Below are 12,746 nucleotides of genomic sequence, written 5' to 3'. Positions count from 1 at the left end.
GGTCTCTCTTTTGGGACCTTATAAGTATTTAGTTATGCAGCACAATATCCTTACTGCAACAACATTAACTGTTGCATGGCCAAACACTTATAAGGTCCCAAAGGCGAGACCTATTGGCTATGAGTATGTGTGCCACAGGACGTCGAAATGATGGCTTTGTTCAGTCCAGCAGTCATTTGCAGCGTGATGCTGAATGTGTGCCTATACTAAAGTTACAGTGATATAGAGAACTACAGAGTGGTCCTGCACAAGGTACGCAACACACCCATCACTCAAGAGTAAGAGGTTCTAAAGCAATGGATTACAAATGCGTATTTGTAGTCCAGGCTTTTATTAACGGAGGCATGTACAGCGGTATTAATGCTGTTATGTGACTCCATTGGAATGAGCCGGCTGAGGCTTTGCCAGGTATTTATGTATTACTGTTTGTGTTGGGGGTGGGGGGGGTCAATTATTCGAGCCCAGCGCCAGCTGAACGGAGCGCAGCATCCAGCTTCCACTGGCAATTTTAAACACAAGAGATGCATCACCTGGCGAGAGAAAGGAGGGACGCTGAGGGAGATGGAAGGAAGGGAGACAGAGAAAGGGAAGAGAGGGATGGAAGAGAGAGCGGGGGAAAGAGTGGGCAAGCGACAAGAGAGGGGTGGAGGAGCTGAGACGGCAATAGAACGTGGGATGAGTGGGAACAGGGAGGAAGGGGTGAAAAGGGGTGACCGCGAAGCCAGCAGAGGAGAGAGAGGGACCAAACAGAGAGAGAGGGGGGCAAGAAGAACGACTGAGAGGGAACATATAGAGAGAGAGGAGGCAAGAAGAGGGAGAGGGGACAAACAGAGAGAGAGGAGGGAAGAAGAAAGACAGGGAGAGGGAAACGGAGAGAGAGAGGAGGCAACAAGAAAGTCTGAGAGGGAACATGCAGAGAAAGTCGGAGAGAGGAGGCAAAAAAGAGAGAGAGGGAACATACAGAGAGAGAGGGGGCAACAAAGGGAGAGAGAACATACAGCGAGAGAGAGAGAGGAGGCAAGAAAGAGGGAGAGGGAACATACAGGGAGACGAGGCAAGAAGAAAGACTGAGAGGGAGAGGGAACATACAGAGAGAGAGGACATACAGCGAGAGAGAGGAGACAAGAAAGACTGCTAGGGACAGGCGCTGGGTGGGGCCCTGGCAATGGGATAGGGTGGAAGAGGGAGGGAAGCAAGAGAGAAGACGACAGAAACTGGTTTTGGTATCATTTGTTTCTGAATGATCTTTGCAATGCGGTGTGTGCACGCGTTGCTGTGTGGTGATTTAAGCACAACCGACCACGCATTCTGTGACGCACTCTTTGCTTGGTAAAACAAGAGAGAGTATAAAGGAAGTGGTGCGCGCGTGGCCGTCGCGTGACGCAAAAGTAATCACGATCATGTGCCCGGAGAGCGTTGCACTTAATGAGCATGAGGAATGCCATATGGCGCCTCTGCTTAAGCAGCGCGCGCCCGCGCACATGCACAGCAAGCTGTAGCCAGCGGTAGCATATTTTGAAGCCCTTACTTAAAGTCTCGCCAGACAAGCGCAAGCGCTGGGTCAGGCGAGACCTAAAAAGGTACCACACCCTTAGAAGACTAGGAATAATGGAGGTTAGAAACTCCCCCTGCCTAATTCAATCCAGGGTTTCCAAAAAATTAGTTGCTGCAAGAGCTAAATTGCAGGAAAGGGTTACATTTCAGAAGCGCTGAGCAAACGCGCTAAAAAATAATGTATTTCAGGCCCGGTACCGGCTCTCACACTGTTGTGCTGCTTCCTCCTGTTGTTCTACCCTGGAGAAGAAGCGTCAACCAGCGTGCGTATGGGAGTCCTGCAAGCGCGTGCTCAGACGCATGCAGGCTCCCGAGAGGAACGATGCAAGCAGCCCGGCCGGGCTCCTGTGCGCAACCTCACTCCCAGGTGGGGGCCAGACCTAGCCGGTAGCGCGAGGAGCGCGCCAGTGCCTCCTGAACACACCGCTCGCAGCAGCGGGTTAACCGGCTGCATAAAAATGGGACAATAAACGAAAGGGGGAAAGCGCAAATGCGCTGAAGCGAAAAGGGAAATTAAGACTGATATATCTCTTCACTCCCTTCCTTGTTTCTTGATATTACTGTTTCTGTCATTGCATCCAGATATATATACAACAAGTAACATTACACCTATAATACGCCAAGACTATTGGCTTTGTCAATAGTTGATAGTTGCATATGATAAATATTCAACAACTGTGGGTCCATTGTATGTCCTTGACAATGTTCAAAAATCAACTTAAAGTCCTTTTCCTCAACCGCTCCCTCCCGAATGGATAGCCGCCATCTATACGCTATTACCTGCTCGTCTTCTCTTCCTGACATTGTAGCCCTAAGACTTACCTCCTCCCTGCTATTCGTCCCCCAACTGCTCCTCCCCCCCTTAATTGGTTCAGCCCCAAGACAACGTGCACTCTATGAGGTTATCTCAGTACTCACAGACTACCTCAATGCTGCTCAGCACACTTGGACTTCCGAACCTATATGTAGAACTCTGCTTTACTGTATCCACTCCAAGACAACGTGCACTCTATGAGGTTATCTCAGGACTCACGGACTACCTCAATGCTGCTCAGCACACTTGGACTGCCTAACCTCTAAACAGAATCCTGCCTTATTGTATCAACCCCAAGACAACGTGCACTCTTATGAGGTTATCTCAGGACTCACACACTACCTCAGTGCTGCTCAGCACACTTGGACTGCCGAACCTATATGTAGAATACTGCTTATAGTATGAATCTTGCTCAAAAACTGTTGCGAAGCGCTCCGATACTCTCGGGTCAGGCTAGCGCTATATAAAACTCCTGAATAAATAATAAATAAATATGTAATACTGAAAATGCTTCAGTTCTGAAATGATGATACAGTGAAAGTACTATAACAACTCTCTTTGAAGTTACATCAAAGGCAGTGAAGGGTGGTTCTGTTGCAGTTAAGATTTTGTTTCATCCTGAGGGTGAGGGAAGAAATGGACAGCTTGATAGGGACCCGTCTCAGCACCTGCTTTTTTTGAACTTCCCGTGCTGAGCACCGGCAGGACCTGCCCCACTTAAAGCCCTAGTTGTAGTAGCTTTTCGGGGACACTGTATGTGGCAATCTACATTCCTTAGTTGAAATGAAATGTTGAGATAAGTTCTGGAATTTAGGAGATGTGGTACAGGACAGGACATGAAGGGCTAGCTTCTTTATGTTCCTGTATCGACCTTTACTGGAATAAATATACATACAAGACTGACGTGTTGTAGTGTCCTGCTGGACACGTTCTAGTGTCTCAGCAGACACTGAGATTACCAGCCACTCCCTAGAGGGCTGGACACACATGCACTCGATACCCATCCATCACAGGCGTCACGAGTGACGTGACCCTGTTAATAAAAAGGCCTGGGTGCACGTGCTCGTGGCGAGTTTACAAACCATACGTCAGGGGTCTGTGTCATTCTTTTGTAGCATGTGGGCCTAGGGCCCACAACACCACATTGGCGACGAGCGGGTCGATCACCGCGCATACCATGATAGCAGTCCTCCAGTGCGTCGTGGTTGGAGAGGCATAGCATGTATCTAAAGCACCCTTGCACCTGCTGCTGAAGCGACCAGAACACCGGGGCCGTGGCACGCCTGGACACGCATCCACAGATATTTACTCTTTCATCCGCCTGCATGCTGAGCTGCTGCAGCCCCGACATACTGACCGGTCTAGCAGCGAGAGAAGCAGGGGGTGAAGTGCCGCCATTCCACTGAGTGACCACTCCACATTGCCAATGCCCGCGTGGGGCGAGAATACTGTATCCAGCTGCAGGCAACAGGTACGAGGCGTCCGGGGGGTTCCCTATCTTCCCATGAAGTTGCACTCGACCTACAGCAGTGCTGTCACGGGGGAGGTGTGATGGCAAGAAGCGCACTACGAAGCCCCATTTAAAAAGCGGTGCGCACGCCAACTAGTGTCGGCATCAACCCATGCCCCAAGGTTGCCTGTAAGCAGTCCGTCAGATTAAAGAGAGCTTCCGACTCCTGTTCCGGTGAAGAGGTAAGGAGAAGTGCATCACAGCATTGAAACCTGGACGTCGTCCACCAACAAGGCCTGCAGTACGAGGAAGACTGCTGTGGCTTTCACCGGTGAGGCGGCAGCAGCACTCCGTCATCGTGGGCCCCTGGGCCTGCCGCCTCAGCCCTGGAGATAGCCCGCACAGGCCTTGCATGGCCCTAGATATGCTGACGCAGCTCTGCATGGCCCGAAGCTTCTGAAGAGACTTGCATATCCTCATGCATCAGCGCCACCCGACGGTCGCCATGACGTGCCGCACACAGCACTGGATCAATGAAGTGGCCCCGATCAAGCCTCTACTCCGCCGGGAAGAGCCTGCTGCCATTTTAGGCCCAGGAGGCCTCTGCCGCAAACTAGGAATGCCCCCAATGCCCCTCATAGGGCGGCGAGAAGGGTAGCGTCCTGCAACATCACCTGGTATGATGCACCCCAGGAGGTAAGTCGAAAACTGGACCAGCAAGTGCCCCTGCACCAGCATTCCCTGTACCCTTGCACAGAGGAGGGGCAAGAGTAAGCGCTGCAGCAACCAACACTCACCACCGCAAGAGCCCCCAGCACTGGTGTGAGCGAGATAGCCGACGACAAGAGGCTGCAGTGCCACCTGCAAGTAAGCGACTCGTACAAAAAGTGGCCAAACTAAGTTAACCTTTCCGATAGATTCAAGTGGAACGAGCCAGCAATGCGCCCGACACACTGAAGGAGACAGAAGTTTTGAGCTAACCTCACCTGTCAGCTCCCTCATGATTAGTGCATGGCCCGCATGCTGGGTAATTAAAAGAAGACTACAGAGAAAGCATTCGGCTCAAGAGAAATCCCGCAAATAAGCTGATACCCAACAAGCGGCACTCTGCAGACTGACTGTTAATTAGACCTCACCCCAGGCAGCAAGTACCGACAACCTGAGAGAGGCCTCCCTGAAGCACACATAGAGAAAGTGTAGGAGAGGGGAAATGAGTACCATGGCATTCCACCTGGTGGCCACCTGCTACTACTGCAGGAAGAACAACTCGCCGTTTTGCCTCCCATGCTGGTTTTCACAGAGGCAGCAATGCCCTCAGCATTGAGGAGGTGAGGAACAGCTCGGACAAGCCCTATTACAGCAGGCTTCAGGAGAAAAGCCCTCTATCTCCCACAGTAACTCTGCTGGACCAAAGCAGTACCGTCCCCCACCAGTAAGAGGGTGGAGAGGCGCACCCGTACAAAGAGCACCTACCGACGTACATCAGAGCACACCCATAGGCTGTCTGCCACCTACATGAAGGAGGAGTGATGATCCACTGCCAGAGCAGAAAAAATGCCAAGGGGGCATACAGACAGAAGAAACAGACACGTTTACAGAGAGATGGGTTGCCCGCCTGGTGTCTGCAAAAGAGAAGCAGTGCTAAGTCAAGCGCCACCAGCGATCCCCAGAGAAAAGGGAGGAGCAAAGGCCTAGCATGGCCTGAACTCAGGCAGAGAGTCTCTACATCTCCACTGCACCAGCACCGCACCACAGTGAGCCATAGACAATCAAGGGAGTGCCCCAACACTGCCTTAAGACTGTACATTGGCCCATTACCGGCACAGGAGAATTGCACGTCCCCAAATGGCAAGCTGCCACCACCGCAACACGGAGAGGAGAATGTGGCACAATGCCACATCATGAAAGAAGAAAAGAGTGTCCTCATAAATAATGTCTCAAGACGGAGTCGCCAATGGCCCAAGACAGGCAAGAGAAGAGTCGCACACTCCACGTGGCAAGCTGCCACCGCAACATATGCTCCAAAGGCAGGCGACATGTGGCCGGACGTCACATTCACACCCCAAGCATGGAGCCACAAGCATGGAGCGCGTCACTCGAAGTGATCAACCCTGCCACGAGGCAGGATCAAGCGCCATGACTGTGCCGCCTCGTAACTGCCACTCTGGCACCGCGAAAATCCCTGAAGAAGAAACACAGAAGTCATGTGGCTGTATGCCACCCAGCACCCAGAAATAAGAAGAGAGGAGAGCAACTAGAAGTCTTGCCCGCATGGTCCAGAGATCATTAAAGTTGATAGGCCCCATTGGCCTGATTGGAAGAAGGTACATGCGACTGCACCTGGAAAAAGAATCGAAAAGAAGACCCGGACGAACACAGGTGTGCTGGAGAGAACAAGAGGAGAAGCCCAAGGACTCGTACCACCGCAAGCCAAGAATGCACCCAAAGACACCAGACAGCCACCATGGCGGACCGACGTCCCTGGAGACAGCCACATGGGAGAACCAAACGTAAGCCGCAGCAAGCGCGAACCACGTCTCTCCCCAACGCTTCCCAGTGCGACCGTCCATCACTGAGCGTTGGCAGTCTAAGTCGGACGGCATCCCTGCTCCTGACCACAGATGCCATGGGTGAAAGAACAGCCTCAGCAAAACGGAGACATGTAGCTGCAAAGTCCCTCCAGAAATCCCCTCTCCTAGAAGATCCTCTCCACCTGTCATCCAGTTCCCATGCCAACCACATCCTCATTGCCGTGTGCATGACACCGCACCCAGCAGGGAATATGGAAGTGTGACCAGAATATCTACACTAAGAATCTGACGACCGACCAAGTTCACGAATGGAAGCCGTGAGTTGCCGGGCGTTGAAGAGAAACTCGAGCTGCTAAAGGAGCGCATACCGGCACCCCAACAGCAAGTGAAGTGGGTGACAACCAGAGAATGATCTGGCGACCGCCCAGCGGGAGACCGAGAGTAAGCCGCAAGCCTGCGCGAACAGAGTCTCATGCCTCACATTTTCTCACTGTGTCCATCACACCACTGTCACCGATGTCTTAGCCCAAGAAGTCCAAGTGCAAGGATGCAGATGCCTCCCCAAAGGAAATGGAAGCACCTGGCCATCCCCACTCTCTTTGATCGACTCAAGAACGAAGGCCTGCAACCATCACGCAAGTGGTCACCAACTGTTGTCCAGATTCACCACATGACTGGCAATTGCCATCACGCCAGTCCTCGTCAAATTTGACAAACACCACCATCATTAGAATACCGAACACGTGGACTGGAGTCCCACACCATTGCCATACCAACTGTCAAGAAGCACCAGGGACCACCCGATACCCTGCAGTGCATCCGAACTACGACAGAGATAGCATGTCTTTAACCAAGATCCATCCACTCATGAGGTTGTGCGAATGACTAGGCACTGGCTCCTTGTGGTTTTGCAGCTTCCCCGACGTAGGCACACACACAGCCCCAGGGCAGCCAAAACGCAGTCCTGTAGCAACCCAGACAAGGGGCCTCCCTATGGCGCGAGAGTTGGACTTGACATTGGCCCACTGACGGACTCCAGGATGCAGCAAGGTCATCTAACGAAGGTTTCAGTTGATCAGGCAGCACATTTGTGAACTTTTACCGTTGACTCCAACCACGCTCAGGATGCACCCTTTTTGTGAACTGTTATGACCTACCACACATCATCCTCAACATCAGAGGCATGGTGCGATTTCAAACAACGGACATGTTTACACTGGTAGGCTTCCTGAGTGCGGTTTGATGTCTCCAAGCCTGCATTCGTGTTCTGAGCCACTCGGGTTAAATTATGAGTGTAAGAAAAGATGTCCTGCTGCAGTCCGAGTCACCAGCCCCATGTCTGCTGTCTTCCCGCTGCACAATTCTAGAGGCTGATGGACCCTGTGGTGTTACTTGATTGATGTTTACCCCCACATGTTGGACCGGTGTTTGTTTTGTTCTTCAATAAAGTTTGGGAGGAATGTAGCGTCTCAGCAGACACTGAGTTTACCAGCCACTCCCCTGAGGGCTGGACACACATGCACCCGACACCCATCCATCACATGCGTCACGAGTGACGTGACCCTGTTAATAAAAGGGCCCAGGTGCACGTGCTCTTGGCAAGTTTACTAACCATACCTCAGGGGTCTGTGTCATATTTTTGTAGCATATGGGCCTAGGGCCCACAACACCACAATGTGTGAGACCGATCTTTGCACAATCCAGTTGGTGCCTTTTCGTTCTACTTGTAGTATGGCATTTGCAATAAACAAAGAAGACTACAAGCACACCATTTGTAATGAATAAAGAGGACTACTATAAGTACCCGAATGCAAATTAGAAATTCTGGGCCGAGTTACTAACGCATGGAAATGGAAAATCTGAGAGTTCTGAAACCTATTTAACTAACTGAAATAGAAACACGGGCACTGCTGTAGAGCACACCTCTCCACAATGGAGTACCTCTGTTACTTACAAGGAATCTTCACTGTTCCTATGTTCCATGTGCTCATCCCAGTCCTTACCTCTAACATACCTCCAACATTTTAAAAGAGAAAAGTGGGAGGTTTTGAAAAACGTAATATGGAGAATGTATTTCCCCCATTGACTTCTATGAAGCATAGGCAATTTAAGATGATTAAAAATATCAGGAGTCTCCCACCTGAATTGGGTGTATTGGCATGTATGTCTCTATATCCCTCATACTAGCCATTACACTATCAGGGGCCTAGTTGCTGGAGATAAAAAAACTCTGGAGAATTCTTGGTAAGCCCTACCCACCTTCCTGGGTGCTATATAAAGGGTAGCTAACCCAGATTCCTCTTGTTAATTTTTACTTCTCTCTGGAATGAGGAACACCAGACTTAGAAGAAAGTTTGGGGGACTAGGGCACGCCTGCTGGGGGTTGTGGGCTGTGCTGTCTTGCAATGCAGGAGCTCTGGTAAAAGGACCTCCAGCGCTGTGTGATGGTGTAGGTCCTTGTTGGTTGATCCTTCTCCCAGTTGGTGAAGGAACCGAGGACCAGAGTTGCAGGGATTTCTTCCTGTGCCCCTGGTGTCTGTTAGAGAGGTCGGCTTGGTCCTCTCTCTTTCTACTCTCCTTCTCCTGGCTAGTAAGGAAAACTGAGGAGCAGAGCTGCCGGATTTGTTTTTGTTACCTGGTGTCTGATGGTAAAGGTACAATACTCCTTTCTTTGGTCTCCTGCTTGGAGTTGCCAAAGTTGCAAAGGAGCGGAGGTGTGGAACTGGCGCATGCGCGGCAGGAGTCTGCAGCTCCCAACATGCACAGCCTTTCCTTTTCAGCCCAACATAGGATAGACGTCTCTCGGAGGAGTATTTAGATGCACTCCTGCTCAGAGGTACGTTGTATTTGTAGTTGGTGATTTCTTGTAGAGACTTTTTTTTATTTTGGTGGCTGTTTACTGAAAGTTTTCAATCTCTGGCCTGAAACGGGAACACATTCCTGTAAGAGGCATCTCATCTCTCCTTCTAGGTCCCTGTTATCCTCTTTCTATCCTCTTTCTCAGATGGGGCCTCCTCGCCCTCTCCTAAATTTGTTGCATAAACTACAACTTTGGCGAAGTTCTACAAGATTTGCTTTGCTACCCACAGGTGACACAGTCTAACCCAGTTCAATGCACCAGCGCTGAATGTGAAAGACAGGTTAGTGTAGCCCAGCAGAACCCCACCCAATACATAGATGAAGTGGAGCTAATGCTTTTGGATTGCTAACAATCCCTGTCACAGAATCAGGGGAGTAGTGGTAACAGAAACAAACCTATTTTGTTATTCACAATACCACACACACTTTGCGCTAAGAATAGACACTTTTAACTAAAAGCATTTATTACAACAGGACGTACCTGTTTCTCAGCACATATAAAATATTTACACAGGATATAAAAACAGCAAGAAGGCACGTTGTGACCAACGAGAGTAAAATTAACATTTCTAACATGGTTAAAATGTAATCTAAAACCTAACACCCCAGGGCTCCTAAAATTCACTCGACCGCTCGCATTTGCGAGTCAGATTAATTCAGGACGAGCTATTTTTAGGTCCTTCTCGCCCTTACTGGTGAGTAGGAATACAAACTGACACTTGACCTCTGCCTCTGAAAACAGGGTAAATGTAACAAGATAGCAAGATTTAAAGGCATCTTTATTACTCACAAAGTAAATGAGCAATAAAAATGCTTTTAAATCTTGTTAACATGTCACATTTGCTCAGCTTTCAGATTAGAGGTCAAGTGCATTTCAGTTGGGTCGAGGAGATTTTGTAGGTTACTAGACCTGCAGGTCTAGTGCATTTTTTATGATTTTTAGAGCCCTGCACCCTAAAACCTACTTCTATGCGCTACACTAAAAGACCATGGAGAGTAAAGCAACTTGCAGTCCAGAGTTTCTTACTGAGAAGCACCACACTGTATACATTGTTGACAGCAAAAGCTGTTGTTATCAGTGGAGGCACGAAGGCAGTGTTCCTGGCAAAGGGCAAACATACGCTGCAGTAGCAGTCTTCCTCCGGTACTTAGCTTTATCAGCATTATGCAAGATGTAGCATCTTCGGAAAGCTCTGGCAGTAGGTGAGACCGTTACCGGCAGAAACTCATGTGATAATCTTGGCGAAGGACCTCTCCTGACAAGTGATCAAGCGGCATCACTTAAATACTAAATCTTATCAGAGATTGTAATTTCTGACATAAATTTGGGATGTCTGACATAGATTATGTGTATCAAGGTGTACATCTCAAACGTTTACTTATGAACATGTAAGGTGAAAGGACGTCAATTCAGACTACACTATTTTAGCTATATGTCTCTATTTGTTCATATTAACCTTGACGTGGTGATATGTAGACACGTGTCCCATTGTGATGTTGCATCAGGTGTTATATCTGTTTCATTAACCAAATTACTTGACGCTTTCTTGGTTCCTAGGAAGATAAGATCAGATGTCATCTGCAACAGTGGCAGGCATGACAATGATTCTGCATCAAAGTGGGAATATAGCAACTCCCTTTATGTAAGATGGTGTCAGGGCCTAATCAAAATAGAGACGGAGCTTATGGGGTTTACTTCATCCCCGGCTTGCACATATTAATGTGACGTCATGGGGCATATCTAACATGTAGCATTTGGCAAACGTGTAGGGAAATCCATGCTCTCAATATTCTAAGACATGCTGTATCTAAAATCTGATATATGTGAAATATGGTATAAAATATGATAACTGTAGGAAAGTAGGATCTGCTTCTTATGGTTACCCCCTCTTTTCTCTTGATGTTTCACTGTTTTTGACTAGTCTGACTGGGATCCTGCTAATCAGGACCCCAGTCTATCTGCTTTCTCCCTAAAATGTTATGTCACGTACTTAGGTACACTCCAGATTGGATACAGGGGTACCCTTGTCAGTCCCTAGATTATGGTACACATGTACCCAGGGCCTAGGTACCCCAGAGTCCTCCCATGGGCTAAAGCATGTATTATGCCACCCATGAGAGGCATGCAAAATGGAACTACAGGCCTGCCATTGCAGCCTGTGTAAGATGGTGCATGCACCTCTTACTTTAGATATAGGTTTACTATATCTATAGGTCACTACACTTAAAACCTATAAGTCACCCCTATAGCAGGCCTTAACAATCCTTTAGGCAGGGAGCTGGGTTTTTCGTGAGAGGGTGCCCCGCATGAGCAGAGCACCCCTGCAGCCTTTGGAGACCATTCTCCTGGGTTGTCGGTGACGCAGCCAGACATATAGGTAGAGGTGCATTATATGCTCGCGTAAAATGCTATCTCGAAAACGGCTGCAACAAAACATGTCATGTTTGGTATCAAACACTTTGGCATCATACCTCCACACCAGTAACTGGTGTGTGAGATATGATTCCACCCTTCAGAAGCAAGCTTCATGGGATCCCTGGTCTTCCCCGTACTAGCCTTCTCGACCCACACAGCACAAAATGGTTACTGCCGACCAGAGACACATTTCTGCCCTCCTGCTGCTGAGGCAAGGTCGAGCAGGGGAAGGCAGCACAATAGGCATCCTGTCACAGGGAGGTGTGACCACCACCCAGAGAGGATTTAGTGTATTGGACCTGCCCCTGGAAGGGTCCCTTGAATATGTCCAACCCTCTCCCGTGGGTACAAAAGGGTTTACCTGGCTGTAGGACCCTAGATTCTACATGGACAAGATTCTGAACCAGAAACCACTGACCTTCGACCATCTGGACACTCTGGACTTAGCTGGACTTCGACTGGGCCCGACTTTGTCTCCCTTACCGTCTAAAGCATTGTCTGTCCCCATGAACCATACAAGCTCCTTGCAGGACCTATGGAGCATCAAGGACAACTGAAGTATCTCCCTTGTGGTGAAGGAGTCACTCTCCTGCATTTGCAGGCACTGTAACGCAACCGACCACTCTGCTGATCCTGAGCTCCTGTGGACTCCGAAGGCTCCAGCAACAAAGGAGGTGGGTTCCTACGTTCCTTGAGGGCGAGCTGCCCTCTCACCAAGTTTGAGGCCAGTATCCCTCGTGGGGACCACATAACACGAACCCCTGTGCACTGCGTACATTTGCAAGTGCATATGCCTGTTGGCGTTCCCCATCCAAGTGCATTGGGCTATCGATAGCCCCAACCTCTGCGCACATTTCGTACAAAGGACATCAGCCTCCTCGCACTCTGTGCTCTGCAAGCTGTTGTTTTGTGAAACTGCTAGAGGTCCCCTCGCAACTCCCGTGCCTTCGACCTGTGGGTCCATTTGAGGGACAACACTGATTTTCTTGGGCTTCCCTGGTTTCTCCAGGCCTGCCCTGACCCCCCTTGCTGTGGTGAGTCTCCTGGTCCTTGCTGGGGCAGACCGTGACCTTCCTCAACCTTCTTCGTGGGTTGCTGCTACCAAGACTTGTTGGTGCGCCC

This window comes from Triturus cristatus, chromosome 6, assembly GCF_964204655.1.
Source record: "Triturus cristatus chromosome 6, aTriCri1.1, whole genome shotgun sequence".
NCBI classification, from domain to species: domain Eukaryota; kingdom Metazoa; phylum Chordata; class Amphibia; order Caudata; family Salamandridae; genus Triturus; species Triturus cristatus.
This window is presented reverse-complemented; position numbering follows the sequence as displayed.